A 22,076-nucleotide genomic window follows, 5' to 3' on the forward strand; every position below is an offset into this window, starting at 1 on the left:
GCAAGCTTCCTGTTCCAGTGCTTCCGCCAAGAGAATGGTGGAAAGAAAAAAGCGGTCATTTCAAAGCATGACCACAGTTGCCAACAGCATTGCTCTATCACCTGCTGTAATTTAATTTGACATTAAAACTTCAGTCAGGGGCAAGCACCCCCTGGCTGAATATTTCAGTCCAACCTGCGTCTCACAGTTCTGGGGATAACTGCACATCTGTCCCCTCTGTGAGCTGCCCAAAGGCTTCCCTGTAGGTCTCAGGCTTCCAGTCACCACCTCTCAATGGGGGGACTCATGTCTCTCCCCTTCCAGACCAGAGATTTAAGTTTGCCATTCACTGTCACTATCCTAATAGGTCTGACTTTAGTCCAGCACCTGAAGTTTTCTCTCGCGCGCGGTCTCCAGGGAGAATTGACTGACTACTAGTGACCAGCCAGCTTATACACAGCACAATAAATTTATTTTACAACAAAAGCATTACAGAGAAAAATGTTAAAACAATAAACAGTCTATACTTATGTTCAGCTTACCAGCTGTCACCCATCTTCTTCCTGGAGACCCTGGCAGGTTCCAATACTTCAAGCTGGGTTTTGCCCTCCTGGTTACAGTTTCATATTAATTTTTGGACCAAAATGACTTAGTTCATACTCCCCCTTTATACCAAAATCCCTTTATTTGTCTGCTGGACCTTTTCAACTATGTGTCAACTGGTATATACAATTCACCTTATCTGGAGAAATTTACCTGTCCTGGGATTTGCAGAGTAACCCCCCCCCCCACCCCCTGGTGCCACACACACACAGGTTTTAGTTCTCGGGGAACACTGCATCCCATCCTATGGAGCTATAATACAATCGCTAGCTCACAAAGATAGATCACATTTATATACACAAGTTATTAAATAATTCCTTTGCCCACAGCATCTGGCACATCTCAATATAGTAGACTTGTGAAGTTTCCATGCGAGTAGTATCCCACCTCTAGCAAATGTCAAAGATTGATGGATGAGATAAGTATGACATGACAGGAAGTTCTGCCCACTGCAATGCCCCAGAAGTCCCTCCAGAAAATGACAATGTCACAGGAAAAGGTTCTGACTTAAAGTTTTGTCATTCTGGGTAGTGGCCTTGTCACAGTTCAGGGTGACGGCACCTACATTTCCCCTCTGTGGTCCAGCAAGGGCACGCACTCTAGGTTCTAGGTTCTTTAGCCATCACCTTTCTTGGGTGGAGACTCACGTCTCTTTCCCTCTTGACTAGGGTATTTCCAGACTACCCAGTTCATTATTATAGTGTGATATCCCCAGCAAGAGACAGACTGACTAAGCAGGCTTGCTTCATTTCTCTCCTCAGAGGTGGTAAACAATGGAATTGCCCACAGTTATGCTATCACACAGCTCTTTCTAAGCAAGCACATTTATTCTTAAGGGAAAAAATATTACAGAGAAAACATTAAGAACAATAAAAGAACCTATACAAAGGCTAATACGCTTACCAGAATTCACCCCCAACACCAACAAGGGCTCTGGCCGATGAACAGTCCTTCATACATCACTCAGGATTTTTTCTGTGTCACAAGTTCATAGCAGTTTTCACTCAGAACAAGCACCCAGTCTTATGGGCTCACAGATTCTAAGGATTGGGCTCCCTCTTGGACCAGAGGTTCCATCCATTTCCTTGATCATAAAAAAGGTCCCCAGTCAATTTAAACTCAGTCTATTTATCCTTTATTTGTCGGTTGGTCTCTAGATAATCCAGTTTGAACTAGTATATGCGAGCCTCCCCAGGAGGTGACACCTCTCTGGAGGAGTTACAGCCTGAGTGAATTTGCCTAACCACCTACGCTGTTCTCAGTTCCCTGAAGAACTGTAGCTACCCTTTCTCATGGAAATACATAAATCTCTGGCCCACAGGGATACATAAACCATTAATTGAATACAGTGGACTCCAAAGATATTAAACTTAATTCAATAATGTTTGACTTAATTCAGTAAGATTTGTCCAGGGTATTGCAGGAAATTGCCATATCTGTCACTGGCCTAATCTCCCTGACCTCACAAATGAAGTCCAGACAAGGGCAACAAAAGTCATAAATGTTTAGAAAACCTGACCTATCAGGAAAGGTTAAAAAAACTGAGCACGTTTTGGCTTGGGGAAAGAAGGCTGCGGGGGCGCGGAGGGGCAGACGCACAACCCGAACAATCTTCAACTATGTTAAGGGTTGTTATAAAGAGGACTGTGATCAATTGTTCTCCATGTTCACTGAAGTTAGGTCAAGAAGTAATGGGTTTTAATATGGAGCAAGGGAGATTTAGGTTCAATATTAGGGAAAACTTTCTAATTTATAAGGGTAGTTAAGCTCTGGAGTAGGCTTCCAAGAGAGGTTGTTGAATCCCCGCCGCTGGAGGTTTTTAAGAACAGGTTGAACAAACACCTGTGAGGGATGGTTTAGGTTGACTTGGTCCTGCCTCAGTGCAGGGGCTGGATTTGTTGATCTCTCAAGGTCCCTTCCAGCCCTACATTTATGTGTCTAAGACTTGCAAACAGACCTGTGAAGGAAAAAGGTGTATTTGTACTTCTTAACGTTAGCTAACATGACCCAAATGTACTTTTACAATTTCTCTTGCCGATTATGCCTGTGGGAAAGACTTAGGTATTTATAATGATACTTTAAGTAGTCTGCAATATAAGTTTTATAATATATATATATATATATATATATATTTTATAATACATTTTTGTTAGAAAGAAAATGTTAAACTTTTTATGATAGGATAACCATATACGTGTATAAAAGAGAGAGAGCAACCACAAAAGTTAAGGGAATACAGCAGAGCAGAGACATTATTGCTCAGGAAACCCAGCAGGCTGATTTTGTAAAAGTGTCTAGTTTATCCCATGGGACTCACCATTGCTTGAAACGGTGTACTTGTTCATCTTATTCACAAAGTAAATCATCACATTTATTTTAAGTCTTTTATTCTGGTTTTATAGAGCCCATACATGATTTGGCTACTGGAGTGATTCTTAACTCAATGCTACTCAATTAGGTGTATTTATTTAACTTTAGACACATTGGGACATGTTCCTAACAATGTGGTCACAGGAACTTGGGGTATGTGACCCCTGAAATAGCTCTTGCATCAATTTTCTCAGATGTTTGATTTTAAAGCCGAAAAGAAAATGCTTTTTATATTCAGAATAGTTCCCTGTAATAATGATTTGGAGAAAGCACTTGTATTATAGCTGCAACTGTAAAAGTCATGCAAGTAGGACAATTTCGTCAAGTTTGGTGTAGAGAAAACAGCACTGGGAATAGACCTGCTCTCACCCTAGTCTCCACTGAAGTTTTCACATAAAGCTATCTAAATTATCTTTAAACCCATAAACAGGCAGTCAGACATTTTAAATTTGTTTTAAAATTCTTTTAGCCAAATTTCCAAAACACACAGCTCAATTCCCACCGTAGCCCAAAATCTTCAAGCATACATGCAAATCACCTTATATGCTATTGTATAGATAAGCACACATACATCTCAATAAGTATGTGTATTATTTTATGGATAATCAGTCTCACAAACGCACACTAAAAATACAAAAAGAGGTTCTCTGTTATGGCTGCACACCAACAAATGAAAAAGAGAACTGCAACTATCAGTTGTTTAAACTCTCAAAGTGCTACGAAAAATTCATTGATGAAGCAGCTAGTTTCTCTCTGGTGGCTTCAGGGTGACTGTATCAGTAATTCCACAGTAACAAAGAGGCCTGTTTTTAAACTAGTTTGTATAAAACAAAGGCCTAGGGTGACCAGACAGCAAATGTGAAAAATCGGGAGGGGGGTGAGGGTAATAGGAGCCTATATAAGAAAAAGACCCAAAAATCAGGACTGTCCCTATAAAATCGGGACATCTGGTCACCCTACAAAGGCCAGGTCTACACTTCAGACCTACATTGTTCAGGGCTGTGACCTAACCACGGACCCCCGGTGTAGACAACTCTTTGTTGATGGGACAGCTTCTCCCATCCACATACTTACCCTCCCAGGGAGGGGAATTAGCTACGCTGATGGGAGAAACTCTCTCATTTGCGTAGTAGTGTCTTCACTAAAGCGGTACAGACATGAAGTAAAGCCCACGGAGAAAAGGTATTAATTTTTTGATTCATTGGTAGCAAGGCTACACAGACCTCACAGTCAGAGGCGATGCATAACTGTTGATAGTGGGGGAGGCACATATTTTTGAACCCACTCCTAGAAAAAATAAATAAATAAAAATAAAAATTAAAACACACATTGCCTCTGCAACAGCAGCACCTTCATACCCACCAGTGGCACCCCTTCTTCCTCCCTCCTTTCCCTCTCTGTATACAATAGATGGGATTAAACCCTTGCAACGCTGGAGGTAACTGCAAGACAATCTTTTTGTGGAAAAGTTAAGGTATATATATTTTCCTACCTAACAGAAAGGTTTTATGAGTTGTTGCCCTAATATAGTTCCAGTACCCAATATAGTGATGTTTCAGTATTTTAGAAAAAAAATTATGTGCAAATGGCCACAGACACAAGCACTGAATGTTAAACGTACTCATGCAGAGGAGAACAAACAGCTACTTTCAGACACACCCATGTCGTGCACCTACACCCTTCCAGTTTAAAAGAAAGCTGTTGTGTGAGAACTGTACATAACAGCTCATGCTCAAATAAATTGGTTAGTCTCTAAGGTGCCACAAGTCCTCCTTTTCTTTTTACATAACTACACTTATTTTCTGCCGGCTTGCTATCAAAACTAGAACTTATTTAATTTTAGTAAAGTTAGGAGTTTGTCAATTTTTACTGTTTTTACCACAAACCATTCCCATTATACTGTGTTAAACAGCAACTCTTTCACAATTTAAGATACACAAAGATATTGTAATTTTATGAAAGGGGTTAAACTAGGGTTTAAATATGGTAAAACAATTTTGACACATTAGGGAAAGCTACAGATTAATATTTAAGGACTGTAAACACAAACAAAATACACTTAGCATATCTTAAATGCTTTAGCAGTAAATATTTTGTTTGTTTTTGCAAACTACAAAGAAAAATAAAAAAGCATGAAGTCTTTAGATGCATACGTGTGCACACATCAGTTGGTAGCTAATGTTTTATAAAAACAAACAACCTGCAGATATTGGACAAACCTACTCACAGGATGTCCCTTCCAGGAAAAAAAGCTGGCTTTCTTTTTAACTTCTTTGAGGTAGGTCAGAAGATCTAAGTGTAAGACTGCCTCTAACCTAACTTTTCACATACGAACAGTGAGTCAGAGAGAAAGTTTTGGCCCCGTAACCTCTGAGCCAGACACACAGTAGGCAGAACGCTTTTCTCCTCACATCTCCTCTTCCTCCTCCTCCTCGCCTCTGTTTATTAGAAGGCTGCCAGGATTTTGGCCTCACAGTCCTAATCTGAAACCTGCGGAAAAGTTAAGACACATACAGATTTTACCTTGCCAATTTCACAAATACGTACAGGGCCCATATAAACATCAACAGAAGCTGGACAAGGATGCACAAATAGGAAACAGAAAAATAGACATACACACGTAGGGGGGCGTAAAAAAGCTAGTTCCAGACATACAAGGCTTTATAACAATTATTATAGAAAAAATAAAAATGAAGCCCCAACATATATATGCAAAACATATACACAGCAATGCAGGTGTATAGTACAGACCCCCCCAAATACCTATGCATATTTGCTCTTGTGTTTTCAATAACACACATAGCAATCACAGAGGTATGCAGACAGACAATACACATTTGGCCATATAACCCAATGTTAAAGAAAATTCTTTTTACCAGAAGTAGATTGTTTAATTATTTGTGACCAAAGTTACTGGTTCCCCTGCCCCCACAAAGCTGCTAAACAATTTTTATGGGCACTTATGAACTTAATTAACTGTAATTGTGAGACATAGGTGTCTAAGGCATGTTTAAGAATTAGAATGGCTTTAAGACACTGTAGGTGGTAATAACTAGACCAGGGATTGGCAACCTTTGGCATGCGGCCTGCTAGGGTAAGCCCCCTGGTGGGCCGGTCTGGTTTGTTTACCTGCCGCATCCATAGTTCAGCCGATTGCAGCCCCCACTGGCTGCGGTTCACCGCTCCAGGCCAATGGGGGCTGCGGGAAGCAGTGCGGGCTGAGGGATGTGCTGGCCGCTGCTTCAGTATCATCATTAATGCTCTGGAGGATGGTGTGGATTGCGTCCTCAGTAAGTTTGCAGATGACACTAAACTGGGAGGAGAGATAGATACACTGGAGGGTAGGGATAGGATACAGAGGGCCCTAGACAAATTAGAGGATTGGGCCAAAAGAAATCTGATGAGGTTCAACAAGTACAAGTGCAGAGTCCTGCACTTAGGACGGAAGAATCCCATGCACGGCTACAGACTAGGGACCGAATGGCTAGGCAGCAGTTCTGCAGAAAAGGACCTAGGGGTTACAGTGGACGAGAAGCTGGATATGAGTCAACAGTGTGCCCTTGTTGCCAAGAAGGCCAATGGCATTTTGGAATGTATAAGTAGGGGCATTGCCAGCAGATCGAGGGACGTGATCGTTCCCCTCTATTCGACATTGGTGAGGCCTCATCTGGAGTACTATGTCCAGTTTTGGGCCCCACACTACAAGAAGGATGTGGGAAAAATTGGAAAATATCCAGCGGAGGGCAACAAAAATGATTAGGGAACTGGAACACATGACTTATGAGGAGAGGCTGAGGGAACTGGGATTGTTTAGTCTGTGGAAGAGAAGAATGAGAGGGGATTTGATAGCTGCTTTCAACTACCTGAAAGGGGGTTCCCAAGAGGATGGATCTAGACTGTTCTCAGTGGTAGCAGATGACAGAACGAGGAGTAATGGTCTCAGGTTGCAGTGGGGGTTAGGTTTAGGTTGGATATTAGGAAAAACTTTTTCACTAGGAGGGTGATGATAAACTGGAATGCGTTACCTAGGGAGGTGGTGGAATCTTCTTCCTTAGAAGTTTTTAAGGTCAGGCTTGACAAAGCTCTGGCTGGGATGATTTAGTTGGGGATTGGTCCTGCTTTGAGCAGGGGGTTGGACTAGATGACCTCCTGAGGTACCTTCCAACCCTGATATTCTATGATTCTATATGGGATCCTACCTTCATCACTGCTGAAAGCAAGAGGACAATACTATGAAAAGCCCAAAACTATAGTACTAAGATCCCTCACACTGAACCCATTAAATTAGCAAATGCTAAACAATGGTTAGTGAAGTCTTTACTAATGACTAGTGCCTCCCCTTTGGAGAAAAAAAAGGGTGGGGGGGGGAACCCAGCAGCAACCAGCACTGTCTCAGATGCACCATCACTCATATACCTACCCATACACAAACACACATGGCCTTTGCCAGAGGAGCAGCCGTATACTTTTGTATTGGATAAAATGTAACCCATCACACTGCATGAAATGTAAAATAATACACAACTAAAGGGACAAATCTCTTAACTGGGAAGTCTCTGAAGCTCGGGACGCACTTCCTCAGCTAGGGGAAGTATGTAACCCACACACCTTCTGGGTGTGGTGTTCTGTCCCATCTAATGGCACGGAGACCATTTAGAGAGAGATAAAATGAGTCTGCTCTACAGCCTTAGCTAACAGCCAGTTGGCTTTTAGCTCATGCGGTAGAGGCTCCATGCACTGAGCTCTAGAGGTCCCAGATTCGAACCCGCCCGCCGACAACCGGGGTGTGTCGGCGTTACGCTCCCTCTATCCTATAATTCAACTGGAAGGCCTTCCTACGTAGGGAGTGAAACCAATAGACTTTTGAAGTGCTGTCCCTAAACTATTGATTAGAAAAGTATTGTGCAATCATTGTATGAAAGAGGATGCAATGTTTGAAAAGGACTGTTGAGTCAAGATGTTGACCCCAAACAATTCAAACTGAGGGGTGTATGGAACTGAGTCATGAGTAAGCTGGCCGTAAGAAATGTTTAAGAGCTGGAATAAAATGTGGGGATGCTGGTTATAGGACCCATTTCTGCTTGCTGAGCCTGGCTACAGAGTTGGGCATACAGCCCTAAGGTTCAGCGATCAAGACCTGCCCTGAGGCAGAAATTTAAGGCAGGAGCTAAGCTAAATCTCTCAGAAGTGAGCAATGGTTCTTCAGAATCTGCACAGTGACAACCCTGAAGGCCCACAGATGCTGGGCCTGGCCTGCTTTTGCCCCAGTTTGAAGGCAGATGTACAACAAGATGCAGAGAGAAGGTGGTATTAACCCTACACACGAACTATCTAACTTCGGGGAAGCAAATTGGTATTGGTCAGATTGAACCGGTGTCAGTCCTTAAAGATAAAACTGTTATATGTGCATTTGTGTGAACTTCTGTGCATGGAAGCGTTAAGCACAGGCTGAGACAATGCGTAAGAGATGCCTCAGCACAGCGCAGCCATGACTGTGTGAATTGGACTTCAAAGGGTGCGAACCGTAAAATGTTAATTTGTGCATGGAGCGTGTTTAAAAGGTGATCACACTGGGTTATGTGCTTCAGTGCCTCTGTTTAATGCACGAAAATTTAACACAGGGGCTGGAGGGATGAACAAAGTGATAAATGCAAGTGACTCAGGTACAATATTTGACAAAATAACCAAGCTGATGGATGAATGTTTAATACAGAATGCTAATCTACATCCCACACTAGATTACAAAAACTGTAAGAAAATTGAAGGTTAGAGGGTGGCGAGGGGAACAAAACTGTTAATGTAAAATACAATACAAGTAGGGCTGTAAATAAAATGGCAATTGAAAATGTATGAGTGAAGCAGATTCTCACTTTGGAACACTCCATCTGATGGCCTGTGTTGCATTTGCAGGTCAGCACAGATCTACTCACCCCTTCCTCGTACAAATCCTGCCAAAGCTCAGCCCCTATGCCTACAGCTGCTTTGCCCCTAGCAACACACCCAGTAGACAATCAGTATGCGACAGACCATAAGATACAATAAGATATCTGTTTACAACTTAAATTCTAAAAGAGTTACAGTTTACATAGCAGAAAGAGGATATCTTGTGGGAAGTCTTTTTCAGTATAAAACTAAGCTAAATCAGGGTTCGAACTGCTGGATTCACTAGGCAGTACTTATCCATAAGGAAGGGGGGAGATGTGCCTAAAGATCAGGCAGGAGGGAACCCTGAGGTTCATGAGGGGAAAGACTTGAGGGAGATGGAGAGATTGGAGACATGAGTAAGTGTGGCGGTTCAATGACAAGACAGAACACAGCTTTAAGCAAGCAAACAGGCTGGTCTGCTAACAGACTGGACTGATCCTGTCAGCTTTCCACCCTCTCCTTTATTCTTTCTCTCCCCCCGCGCATTACATTCTCCAACAGATAAGAGAAATACACTGGCTTTGTTTAACATTCTTATTTACCAATTTCTATCTACCGCATTCCTTGCTCTCGGGCCTTGAGCCCAGTCCTGGGAGGCTTCCCACGGTTCATGTCATCTGGGCGAGATTCCAAGGTTCATGCCCTTGAGAGGAGCTGTGTGTGCACAGCTCCAGCACAACACTCCGGGTGTGCCCTGAATGTTGCCAAGCGCATGAACCCCATATGAATCCCACAAGTAAGGAGTGGATGGAATCCATAGCAGCAAAAGAGAGGAAGAAAAGCAATTAGGAAAAGGTCAGGAAGACAAAAACTAAAAGTACGAGGGGTTCAAAGTTCTCTGTTTGTGCTTCTGCTAAGATCGATATGCCTGATGATGGTGGTGTCCTCTAACTGAAGAAGAGGTTCCAATCTGTGCTAGAACTTAACCAGTGCAAGCCAGCATTTTGCCACATCATTTTATAATGGAAGTTTTTTCATAACTATAAACCCAAAGAATAAAAATGGTGGGCCTGATTCTCTTTTGCCCAACACCTTGTGTAGCCATTTATATCAGTGCAAAATGGATATAAAAAATGCTACCAAATCAAATTTGGGTCCTGGATGTCAAAGCAGGAAAAAAAACTTATGCAGCAGTTTCCAGGTCTGGCATGAGCTGATTGGAACAGGGATTTACTGTAGAAATTATGCACTTAGTTCTGGGGGGGGAGGGGAGGGGGAATGTTCTGCTCTGCTGTTTCCTCCATTACTTCTTCTCTCAGCTGAAGGAAGGTCTATTAACAGCTGCCACCAAGAAAGTAAGAATCAAAGCTGAGGTTTGGGGACCAGAAATCCATTCTGGATGGTAAATATGAAAAAAATGGATTCTATTCAGACAGCTGCAGGAGGGAGTTAACACACAACAACAGAATTCTATTGGGAGCATTGCCAGGATAACTTAGCCCTCTAAAGTAACTCTATCTTTAAATGACTTTTGTCCAGATCATGGAAGCCTGATTTTGTCTAACTACTTTCGTCCTGATTTGAATGCAAAGAGCTGAAAAATTAAATATTAACCATAGATCTTGGGCTAAATCCATCTAAATTCCACCCTCATCATTTTGTCAGCCTTTTCCCCTCTCTTTGAAACGCCTCAACTCAATCTCAGCTTCAAAAACCTTCTTGTATTTCTTTCTCTCTGTTTCTTTCTTTAGGTTTCTTGCCTCTGAGCCTCCATCTGACTACATGCTGTTGTGCTAAATTTCACTGCTGCTCATCGACTACTTTATACGTACTCTTCTTCCCACACTGCCACTTGGTTCAGCTGATGTGTTTGGCTGGAAGAGACTTGTAAAGCCATTATGCAAAGTCTCCCTCCTGTTCCCTGGCCCAGTCTGCTAGATTTTTGACATAGGGAGAGAAAAAAACAACAACCTAGTGTTTGTGAAAGGTGCCAGTTTAGCCGCACTTCAAATGGTTGTCTCTGCATAGCCACGAAACCAGGGCAGTTCTAGTAGTAACAGTTCTGACTTTCTCCATGCCATCCCAACCCTTCCTTGTAATGACTGCCTCCAGGGAAGATAGGGTAGATCTCTCTGTACTCACTAAATCCTTTCCCTCTCTGCTGAAGCTGTGAACAGGGGTAGTTTTGTGATGTGCGTGTTCATGATGTGAATGCCAGGAAGTGCATGTTTCAGAGTCGCAGCCGTGTTAGTCTGTATCCACAAAAAGAACAGGAGTACAATACATTGGTTCGTCTCTAAGGTGCCACAAGTACTCCTGTTATTTTTGAGGAATTGCATAGAAACCACTGATTTGTTTCACTAGGCCAAATGGCTGTTTGTTAGAAGGTAATCGTGATTAGCTGCTACCAACCTGTAACCAGTTTTAGATGGATACACTAGAGATGAAAGCTCCTATACTCTATTAACAGTCCCTCAAATAGTCCAGCCTTCCATTAACTTTAAGGAATGTGATTTCTAATGGATCCTGCATCTCAAAAGCTTGAAAACTCTGCTTGAAAACTTTAAAAAGTGGTGTCAAACACAAGCCCTGCTTGATGTATTTGTGGCCCAAGTGGCAGACTTAGATCATGCAGAATCAATGCTTCCTTTAAAAAATAAAGTATCCAGCTCTCAAGACAGTGAAAAAAACCATCCAAATCTGGCCTGAGTGTAAGACAATGTTGTCTCCCCAAATCAGTGTACAACCTGAAGCAATTACTCAGGTATGTGAACTCCCCCCACCCCATCTCATTAGATGATCAGATTAAAGTCTAATGAAACTTTAACTATTTAATTGCTAATCATTTTGGTGGAATATAGGAGTGAAGCCCACACAGGATTCCGGATGGGGAGTTGGCGACTAGGAAGGAAAGTCAGAGGGAACAATAGAGGGGAAGCACAGATTAGAGAGAGAAAGACAGGAGAGTAAGGTCAGAAGAGACACAAAGGGCAGCAATAACAGTGGTCCTAAAAAGTGTATTTTCCCACCAAACAATTCTAATTGTATTGAATAATACATAATGATAACTAAAATTGTTAGTTGCTGTATAAAGGCCATATTCTGTCCTCAGAGAGATAATATCTTTTATGGGACCAACTACTGTTGGTGAGAGAGACAAGCTTTTGAGCTTTTACAGCGCTCTTCTTCAGGTCTGGCAAACGTACTTTGTGAGAGCTTGAAAGCTTGTCTCTCTCACCAACGGAAGTTGGCCTAATAAAAAGATATTACCTCACCCACCTTGTCTCTCTAATGTTGTGGGCCCAACAAGGCTACAACAACACTGCATATTCTATCCTTGAACATTGTCGTGGCTCTGCTGTGGATTGAGGAAAGCATTTATATCCCATTTCAAGGATAATCATTAAAAACTGAATTTGGCTCTCTCTATCACATGAGCTTGCCATCCCTGGTTTACACCCATGATACTCAATAAATTGGAAATATCTGGGACTCTTCCCCTTCCCCCTTCAGCTGCCTCCAAATTCCCTATTATTCAACATTACTCCCTGCTGCTACAGAGTTCTAATTTGTCACAGCTGTGAGAAAGTGTACCTTTTGTTCTAGGTATCTCACTTTTGAAGGAAATCTTTTGTTGACCTCAAAGCACTGTAGATGCTCCAGACGTTCACATTATGCTTTGATGTGTGTATTTAATTGTGAAAAAGTGATCTGTTATTTCAGAGGCAGCACATGACTGGGTTCCTATATGACCTGCTGTAGGAATTACCTCTGTTTAATAAAGTGTTAGAGTGAAAAAAAATCACACAAATGGAAACATCGCAGCTTAGAGTTGCCTTCAGGCAGGTCAAATTCATGTAGTATCAGTTCTGGAAGGTTGTTACAGAATACTCCCTCTTTTATTTTCCCTTTTATTAGGAACATTTTGCATATCTTTTTTTCTGATGACTCTCACTTTTCTACTTTTGAGCTCCAGAGGGCTAAATGGTTGCTCAATTATTTAAATGTATGCTAATGGAGTCTGCATCCCTTCAGGCTTTCTTTTTGTCACCCACATTAGGTAAGTAATGATATACCTAACCATCTTCTAGTGAATCAGAATTGATGAGTTCAATTACAATTCAGTACCATTTAAATATTTCTGTTTTTAAGGTTTCTGTTATTCTTCAGATGTATGTTCAGGGGCAACATTTACTTATGTTATAAGCCTGCCTGAAGATATATATTTGTCATGTTCCAATTTTTCATCAACTACACCACTGCTCTGTCATGAGGTAATTAAAAAATACCTTAATATATTGGAAGGTCTAGGACCTAGGCTTGCAAATCTTTATTTATGTAAGCAGACTAATTGACTTTAATTGGCATTTATCATGACTATTCATTCTTGGGAATTGTGGCTATTCCCTACAGTGGGATGGAATATTCTATGGAAGTCCTCACATTTATTGACTTCCATAGGTAATGGAATCTTCTGAGTCTTAAAAATATAAAAAGCACCTTTCTACAGCTGTACATAGTACCATTGCTTGTTTTGCTTTCATGAACCTTCTTTATATTGAAAGCAGACATTTTAATCAAATGTTTTGGAATTTCTTGAGGTTGGCACAGTGTTGACATTTTCACCAGACAAAGGAGCCCTTTTTTAAAAATAGAATGGTGAAAGTCTTAAATCAGTTCTTAACGGAATCTCAAAACAATTCTTTAGGGAAACAATAACAAGGCCTCAATTTTTATTAATAGTTCACATATGAGAAAAAGCAATAAAGAAAGAACAAGCTATTTTAAATAGCATTATATAGCTAAAATGTCAATTTTACCTGGTAGAAAAAATAATGAATCATACAGTTAACCATTTAAACCTTTTTCAAAATGTATCTCAAGAATTATTTTTAATATTTTCTGGAACTGCACTTCGCAGTAGTTTGTAGTAGTCAGTGAAGGATCTTTAGCTGTAACCATACATGTTTTTCCATTACTTTTCCTTTTTGGTTGTCTTTCTTGGGACTCTGATACTAAAATACCTTTCTCATAACTTCACACTGGCAGTATTATCATCACAATATTTTGATGCTCCTATTGTTTCACCATCCTTCTTAATTCTGTAAAATTGTCCTAACTGTATTATTTTAAATAATTATTCTAAGTAAATCCCTCCCTTCCTATATATTGTGTGTCCACCCAAACTAATCTTGTACCTGTTCTTCGGGCAAATTACATGTTTTTTGTTAAAGAGTCTCTCGAAGATCAGTGTACATTGTATTTTCAGACTCTTTTTTGGAAATCTGAGGTACAATCTCCTGCTTAGATGGTAATCTTTTTCATAATCTGTCTTGACAGTGTGAATTCATCATAATGCTATCTTGTTAACCTAAATTACTATGATAACTTAATCAAGCTTCTCTTCTAATCTAGAGTCATACATGGAATTTATGATGCTACCATACATACCACTGCAATCTGTGTTCAGGCAGTCTATCTATCTAGGAAATGTAGGTTGCATTTATAGCATGATCTATGCATAACAACCATTTCATACCAATCTGATCTGCTTTTAATTTTGGTCTTTGTAAAAGGTGTTTCTGATCCTGTTCTACCTCTGATCATGAGGAAATGTTCTCCAAAGTATAGTTTCCCAATGTTCTCTGCTTTGACTTTCATAAAACTGTTATATTATCTTAACAGTAGGAGCATGTGCTTGCCTGCTGTCTACTTTCTGAACATGTTTTGGTCTTATTCCCTGGATTTGTTGCTGATTTAAAACATGTTTATCTTGCTGATTTGGTCTATTGTTTCACTTCTGAACTGTCCTGTAGCTTCTCAGCAACATTGGCACTCCTGCACATCACTGGAATATGAACCTATTACTCTAAAATTTCATTGTACAATGTAAACTATTCTTTTTGAACCACTAATCAGTTGTTACCTTGTGGCTCTAGCTGCTTTGCAAATTTTGCCAGATTTTTTAAGCAAAATTATTTGCTGTTGTAAATATTTAATTGAGAAACACTCCCCTTGGCCAAACTGGCTTCTGGCATGTATCGATACATTAGCAAAGCTAATAACTGACTTTGTTTTCCTAAATGGTTACTGCGGCTCTTATCACAACAGTAAATAAGCCGTTTAATGTGGCAGTAGCTCTCGTGGCCTGTCTTCTTATGCAAGGAAAGGTTTCAGAATTGATGAGCTTCAGCTCTGTGAGTTGATATTCTTCTATTGTATCATAAAGGCCCCCTAACAGCCTGCACTAACTTATTATGTAAGCTGCTGTGTCCCCCACAATCACTGGACAAATTCAAACGTGATGTAGTTCCAGTGACTTAGAATGTGGCCCAATGTGTTTGGCAAACTCGCCATCATACTCCTTCTAGACACACAACAGCCTTAAATACAAATTTTGCATTGCTGGAGCAGCAGAAAGAAACCTGAGCATAATGGTGGTTCTGACCCTTAAAGTTCTGCTTTTGTTGAACAAATACATAAATTTGGTGCATGCAATTCAATTGAGATCTCACTAATTAAAAAAAAATTGGAAAAATGCATGTAATGGTAATTTCCCATGTGTAGGTTGGAATATACACCCTAATTTGGAGCATACATTTGTAAGCGAAAAGACAAATATTCAGCAACTGAGACATGTTAAAAATGAAGCCAGCTTTTAACAATGGGAACTAGAGCTTCTGACAAGCTGTACAATTAGGAGAAGAAACTATGAATCTCATCTTTTCAGTGCAAATGCAGGAACAAACCCTTTGTCATTTAAAACCTTCCTGTAGCATAGAATACACAAACACACACAACCATTAATTCCTTTTGAAAGGCACCACAAGGATGTTATTAAACACCTCAAGGATAAGTAGTCTGACCAAAGAAACCTCCCTACAACATCCCCAATCTATGCGTGCGTTGCATTAGCAAATAAAAACTGCAGATACCGTACCATTATCAGGTAAATATATACTCTCACCATCACTCACTGGAAAACCTAGGCAGGCATATAATTACTATTATGTTCACACATTGTGTTCAAAATGTGTAATTATCTCTCCACCTCGCCACACAAATATGCTTCAAAGTATTTTAAAGTTGCATAATGAACATTTCCTGAAGTGTATAAAATCCCACAGCAAATAATTCTGTGATTTTTTTTTTTTTTTTTTTTTGGTGGGGGTTTGGTTTGTACATGGAGTATCTTTAAAAACTTTTCTCTAAGAAAAGGGAAGAAATTCCAGATCTTTAACTGTAATGTTAAACTTACAACCTAAGAAATCTATTTTCTGATGTACACATCACACTCCCTAACTTTCAGAAGATATGAGTATGAATTAAAGGCCTGAAAAAAAGCCCACTGAAGCTAGTGGAAAGGTTCTGATTGATGAAATAGGTTTTGGATCAGGCCTCAAGAGAAGACTATACACATTAGTGCCAGGTAGGTGAGGGACATTTATGGTGAGGTAAGAAAGAATTGGAACTTCCAAAAATTCGTAGCTGAACCTGACCCATTTTTGCAGTTGGATAAAGTTAAGTAAGCTTGTTAAAACTTGCACCAGTCTGTGTTTCCTGGTTTTAGGTGGGCCAGGACAGGAGGCCGTGGGCCAGATAAGACTGCTGCAGGTCATGCCTTGATTGAAGTGGACAGTAGCCAAACAAAGACTTGTCTTTTGCCCCTTACTGGGGAGCCAGCAGTGGTTGGTCAGGGGTGATCCTATCACAGCCTGCTAGAGCTTTAGACTCCAAGTGCTCTACAATATTAATCAAAATTGGTATCTGAGAATGATACAAAGCAGCCATTCTAAAAACACAACCCATAAATAGCTATGAAAAATGGCGATTGCTAGTAAATGAATGTAATCTACATTCTACCAGATTTTAAAGACCACCATATTCACAGGAAAATAACTTTTTATCCCTAGAGGGGAATTAAATTGCAACATGAATGACCTAACATGCATTTTTCCTCACTAAATTTATAAGTGGCAAATAATAAATAGCTATGTCTTTATTTAAAATCTTACTAAATGGGCATAATTACAATATAAAAACTTAAAATTTATGTTATGAACAATTAAGTAATTGTGAAGTGTATGCACATAATTTGAATGCTTAATTGCAGAAAAATAATTGGACATGGGAGTTATTGGAATTTGAGCATATAATCCAGAACTGGAATTTATTAGCATATTTGTTCTGCTCATGTGCATGCAAAATATACATGATGTTAAATATCACTCAAAGAAATAAAAGAACAGGTCAGCCTACTAAATACTATAGATGTCAACATCAAGCATTTCTGCTCCACTTGAAGTTACTTGGAATAAACATAGCTCAAAGCTGCAAAACCTACAAACATTTGAAACAATGGAAGAATCATTGCATTGAATGTAAGGGGCAGCACCAGCAAACTGACAGTGGCATGAGCAGTTAAGCGTATTGCATGCAATATATGATAAAACAAGAGAGATCTCAGTGAGCCAATGCTCATAGTAGACACATATTGTTGAATTTGCAAATAGGGGGAATTTCTGCTGCCTTCGCTGAGCCCCAGGGGTTTGGTTTCCATTGTGCAGTAGGGGAAAATGCCAGGACTCGATGGTGCACCATGAATGAGGGACCCGCTGTATGCTGCAGGACTGTGCTCTGTGGGGTCTCATTCCTTTCTGCCACAGCAAATCATTTTGGGTGTGGGATGTGGAAAGGCTGAGGTCAGTGGATCTAGGAGTGCAGGAATCTACTAAAACTTCCCCATTTTATTTCCCCCTGATTCCTCACCTCTCTATAGAACAGTGAGACAACTTGCATTTTTCCACAGAGGGGAACTTTGGGGGTGAGACTGAGCGAGGAGGGACTTGTATCCATGGATCCAGCATATGATGATCCATTGTCCAGGTCCAGTTTTTATTTTTCCCGTGGAGAGAGTCCAGTGCTACTGAAGTGCTGCAGCTCCAGAGCCTATGAGGAATGGGGCCCAGACTGAATACAATACCCCATGTACTCCGGTTATACACAAGAACATGAACCGGAGACACAGGAAAAACTAATACATTTTCACATTTGGACACGAGACGTAGAATCCCCCTCCTTCAAAAATAGCCCTTTCCCTGCTTATGCTTTATCACATGAAGTTTGAGTGATGCCACACACCCAAATGCATGTTCACTGAAATGCTAATAAAAATGTATTGTGCAGGCAATTCACTTATCAAATGTTAGGTACTCAGTTGAGCAGGCAGTTAAGATTCTCTAGCTGCACATCTTATAGTGCGTAGGGTTTGAGAGGTTGTGGTTGTGCCCAGTTTTGATGACTTAACTGAGAAACTAAAGTTCAAACTAGGTTGTTTTTGGTTTTTTTTGTTTTAAATAATGTGGAGAATAGCAAACTGGTCTGCATCATTATTGATCCTATATCTTCTTTTGCTTCAGTTACTGTCCAAATGCCATTATAATGTCCCCTGCCGTTCTGTAGGCCAATAGCTGCCTGATGTCAGCAATGCTTTTGGGCATTGCTTTTTAAGAGAAATCAGTCACTGTTTTGTGTTCCTGCCGCTAGGCTTTTGTAGAGCATTGGGAAACAAACAGTGAACCTGACTCTTCCCAGTTTATCTCACTCTGACCTAAAGAGCTATCTGGAGAGTTACCTGAATATCATATTTTATTATTCAGTGCAGACTCTTTTGTAGTTCAGTTGCCCTTCCATTGATCGTGTTATGTTCTGAAATTACTAGTAATACTAGGCTAGGTTCTGCTACCTGTATGCATAGTGAGTAGAACCTTGAGTAATCCCGCTGAAATATATTATGCTAATTAAGGAGTAAAGTACTAGTCACTGTGTGTGCAGATGACAGAATCAAGCCCATTGCTTTTATCGTGTAGTTTGCCTTTCCTCTAGCATCCTAGCCAGGAGAAAGGAAGCCTTAGGGCAGTTGCCCTACTGAATCTCCATGGCTCTCTCTGGCTATGTGACCATGGAGGCTTCTCCTAAATTCTTAGTGGGGTACTCCTCCCTAAGGCTGCAGGTGCATAATGGACATTCCCATTGTGACCCTTTCCAGGAGCACCCAGGGTTTCAAGGCACCTTGCTTCCACCTGTCTTTAGCATGAGGAAACCTTGTCTGCCACTGCCATGGGTCAGCTCCCCCTCTCCACCTGCCATAGGCACCACAAGCACTCCCCTCTAGGCCTCGTAGACCCTGCTGTCAGTCTGCAGGTTAGCAATGGGCACACTCAAACCCCCAAGTCCTCCAAGCACCCCTGGCATGTCCAGCCCCTGTTTCACTGGACACTCTCTGTATTCACAGATTCGCTGTTACCAAAGGTACAGTACACCCTAGTTTCCAATTCCACCTCAGATCACTGCTCTGCTTAACACACAGCACTTAGGTATGTTTATAGTGAAATCAAATATAAGTTTATTTAACAAAGTGCAAGGATTCAAGTAGTAGAAAGTAGATGTATTAGCAACAAAGGGTTACATATAAAATAAAATCATGAAATGCATTTTAGAACCCAGACTTAGTGAACAAGCTACTCTCATGTCTAACCAAGCATTGCTCACCCTCAAGCTTTGCAGTGCTTTAAAGCCAGATGTGATGACCCAGGACTGTGGGGCACCTTGCTGCCTCCTGCCTTTAGCATGAGGAGGCCATGTCTGTATCATAAACTGCCACAGTGATGTGTGCTGCCCAGATGTCCTCAAGAGAAATTCTGGGTGAGACAGGCAGAATTCTTCCTGGTGACTGGCATTAATCCTCTGCATCCTCTCTGCAGTGCCTCACAGCACCCAGGGGGTGCTATAGCCCTAAATTATTTTAAATATAAAACAATGCATACAAATTACAAGGTGACACAAACAGATATTTAAGATTGTTGTAGAAAAACTGTGTCTTAGAAATGATACTGTGTATTCTGCAGGGTTTGTAAAGCACCTGTCCTGCTGGGAGCCATCTGACTCTAAACAATAATAAGATATGTGATTAAAGGCTCTCTTGTAATGCATATACACAGAGGGGCATAGTTTAGGAGTGTGCCCTGCCTGCCTAACTTCTTGCTGACTGATTTGGCAGCCTTAACATTCTTTTAATGTACTTGGTTGTTTTCTGAATATGTTTTTTTTTTGTCTTAACACCTTTGTAATATTGTATTAAACGTATTGCCTAAGCTTTACTGTCTTGGCATAATATTTGATTTTTGTATGCCATTTAATACATTTCACATATGCTGATTTGTGTCTTCCCCTTTTTTTTTCCTTCATAACTTCCTTACTTCAGTGACTACTAGTCTCTCTGCAAACAAGGGATCTGGTGCTGCTACCATTGAAACCAATAAACATTTAGCTACAAATTTCCAAAGGGAACAGTACCCAGACCAAGAAAACTTAGATGAAGAGAAGTCTCATGTACAACACCAGTCTTGCAGCTGTTCTTTTCATCTGCCTGGTCCACCAGTCTCTGTCTTTTCTAAAGAATTCTTTGACAAACTCTAGAAATTGTACCCTGTATGAAGAAAAGAGAAGCTTCCAACAATGGCTTGTAGAATCCTACAAACTAAACTACTGAAAACTGAGTTGTTCCCCCTCTCCCATCTGAAATCGGCTTGTTACTCTTTTGGTTTTCCATGCTAACTTTGTCAAGACTTTCTAACAGGACCTTCATTTAACTACTTTGTATTAAATGAAAGGGGTACACTTTTACAGTGCCTTTAATTAAATCCAGGCTAAGAGCAAATCTCTTTGCCTATCAAATGCAGTTTCTTGCTGTGTTTTTTTTTTTTGCATTCATTTTGAGTTCCCTGTCATGAAAGACGTTAAAGCATCCAAATTCAAATGGAACTGCATTCAACGCCATTGATGATAATTTTCCATAAAGCTATGGAGAATTAAGAGGCACATTTTATTTATTCAAGCAGGAGAGAAAGTAATTATATTAATCACGTATTGTATGTAATATCAGTTACAATTTAGGAAAGAGTGATTTTTTTGAGCTCCAATGACAATTGATTTTTGTAATATTCCTACCATAAAATATTATTTCATACAATTTCAGGATATTTTAAAGTAAGCCTACAACTTCAGAGAAAAAATACTAACATTACATGGTGGCATAAAACACCAAAATGACATGTCTTTGGCCAGATTCTGGACCCCCATTTGACAAAGGTGAGGAGTTACCCTAACAGTCCCTTGAAGTCAGTGAGTGAAGTTACTCACCCATGTAAATGGGTCACAGTCTGGCCCAAAATATCTCATTATTAAATTGTACTGAGGGATATTATGGGTAGAGCCAGCTAAAAGGATATTGGGAGCCTGATTAACACCCTAAATTGACCTTTCTCTTAAAGGAAGGAAAATCCCCAAATGTAGCATCACTGGAGGATGGGATTGGATGCAGAGAGGGGCAGGCTTTCTGGATGCAATCCTGAGGCTGAAGAAGCAGCTACACGTCAGTTTTAGGGAAAGAATTCTTCATACCTTGGCCCCGAGGAGCTTCCGTATGCAGAGCCCAACTGCTTGGACTGTCTTCTAGAGACTAGAGTTCAGTCATTAATACTCTTCAAACATTCTCACTCAAGATACTGTGAAGAGCAACAACTGTATGTTGGCACATGGAACAGCCAGTGGTCTCTCAGCAACAACCCTAAAATAGTTCTGTCCATTTGCATTTGTGCTAATTAATCATCAGTGATATTAATTGACATTGGGATTGCTGCCTTGAACACTGGGATTGCAACTTGTTCTTTCAAAATCATCGTGGGTCCATTAAAATAAATATGATTATCCACAGAAATAGTCAACTAAAGGTATGACTGAGAAGATTAGCAGCTGAAATGTAACATCTCTTTAGTATTATATGGCATGATTGGTACATAGTCATTTCTTTCCAGACTAGAAGATCAGAACAATACCAATAAGTCATGAATTACTTTTAATAACCACAATTTAATTTAAACTTAACAACCAAAATTAACTAAATATATTCTGCCTGACTTGCTGTACAGAGGAAAACTATAGCCTGCATAAATTTATATTCAGTTGATAAATAATACTTAATCCGATACTGTTTTTATAGTTATTGCTGCTGAAAGGTACAAGGGCAAGCCATGGAGAGATTGGTCCAATTTTCAGAAGTAGCCTCCATGTTTTGTGTTCAGTTTTTCACCCTCAGTTATTTGAGGGTGCAAATATTAGTAGCTAGATGTCTAAAAATGCAGCTGTAAAATTGCCTCTGCAAAAACAGTGACTGGGTTTAGGGCCAGCTGAAAGTCCAG

At 40.4% G+C, this 22,076-nt stretch overlaps 1 long non-coding RNA gene across 3 annotated transcripts in view; it reads left to right on the forward strand.

Annotated features, from left to right (window-relative positions):
* The window catches only part of LOC122465338, a 46,127-nt gene extending 25,231 nt beyond the window's left edge, over positions 1-20,896 (forward strand). For all 3 annotated transcript variants that reach the window (XR_006290088.1, XR_006290089.1, XR_006290087.1), the window contains one exon: positions 20,081-20,896. This is a non-coding gene — a long non-coding RNA (uncharacterized LOC122465338). The remainder of the gene's footprint in view (positions 1-20,080) is intronic.
* The last annotated feature ends 1,180 nt before the right edge of the window (positions 20,897-22,076 follow it).

The sequence above is a fragment of the Chelonia mydas genome, chromosome 3 (assembly GCF_015237465.2).
Source record: "Chelonia mydas isolate rCheMyd1 chromosome 3, rCheMyd1.pri.v2, whole genome shotgun sequence".
Lineage (NCBI taxonomy): Eukaryota > Metazoa > Chordata > Testudines > Cheloniidae > Chelonia > Chelonia mydas.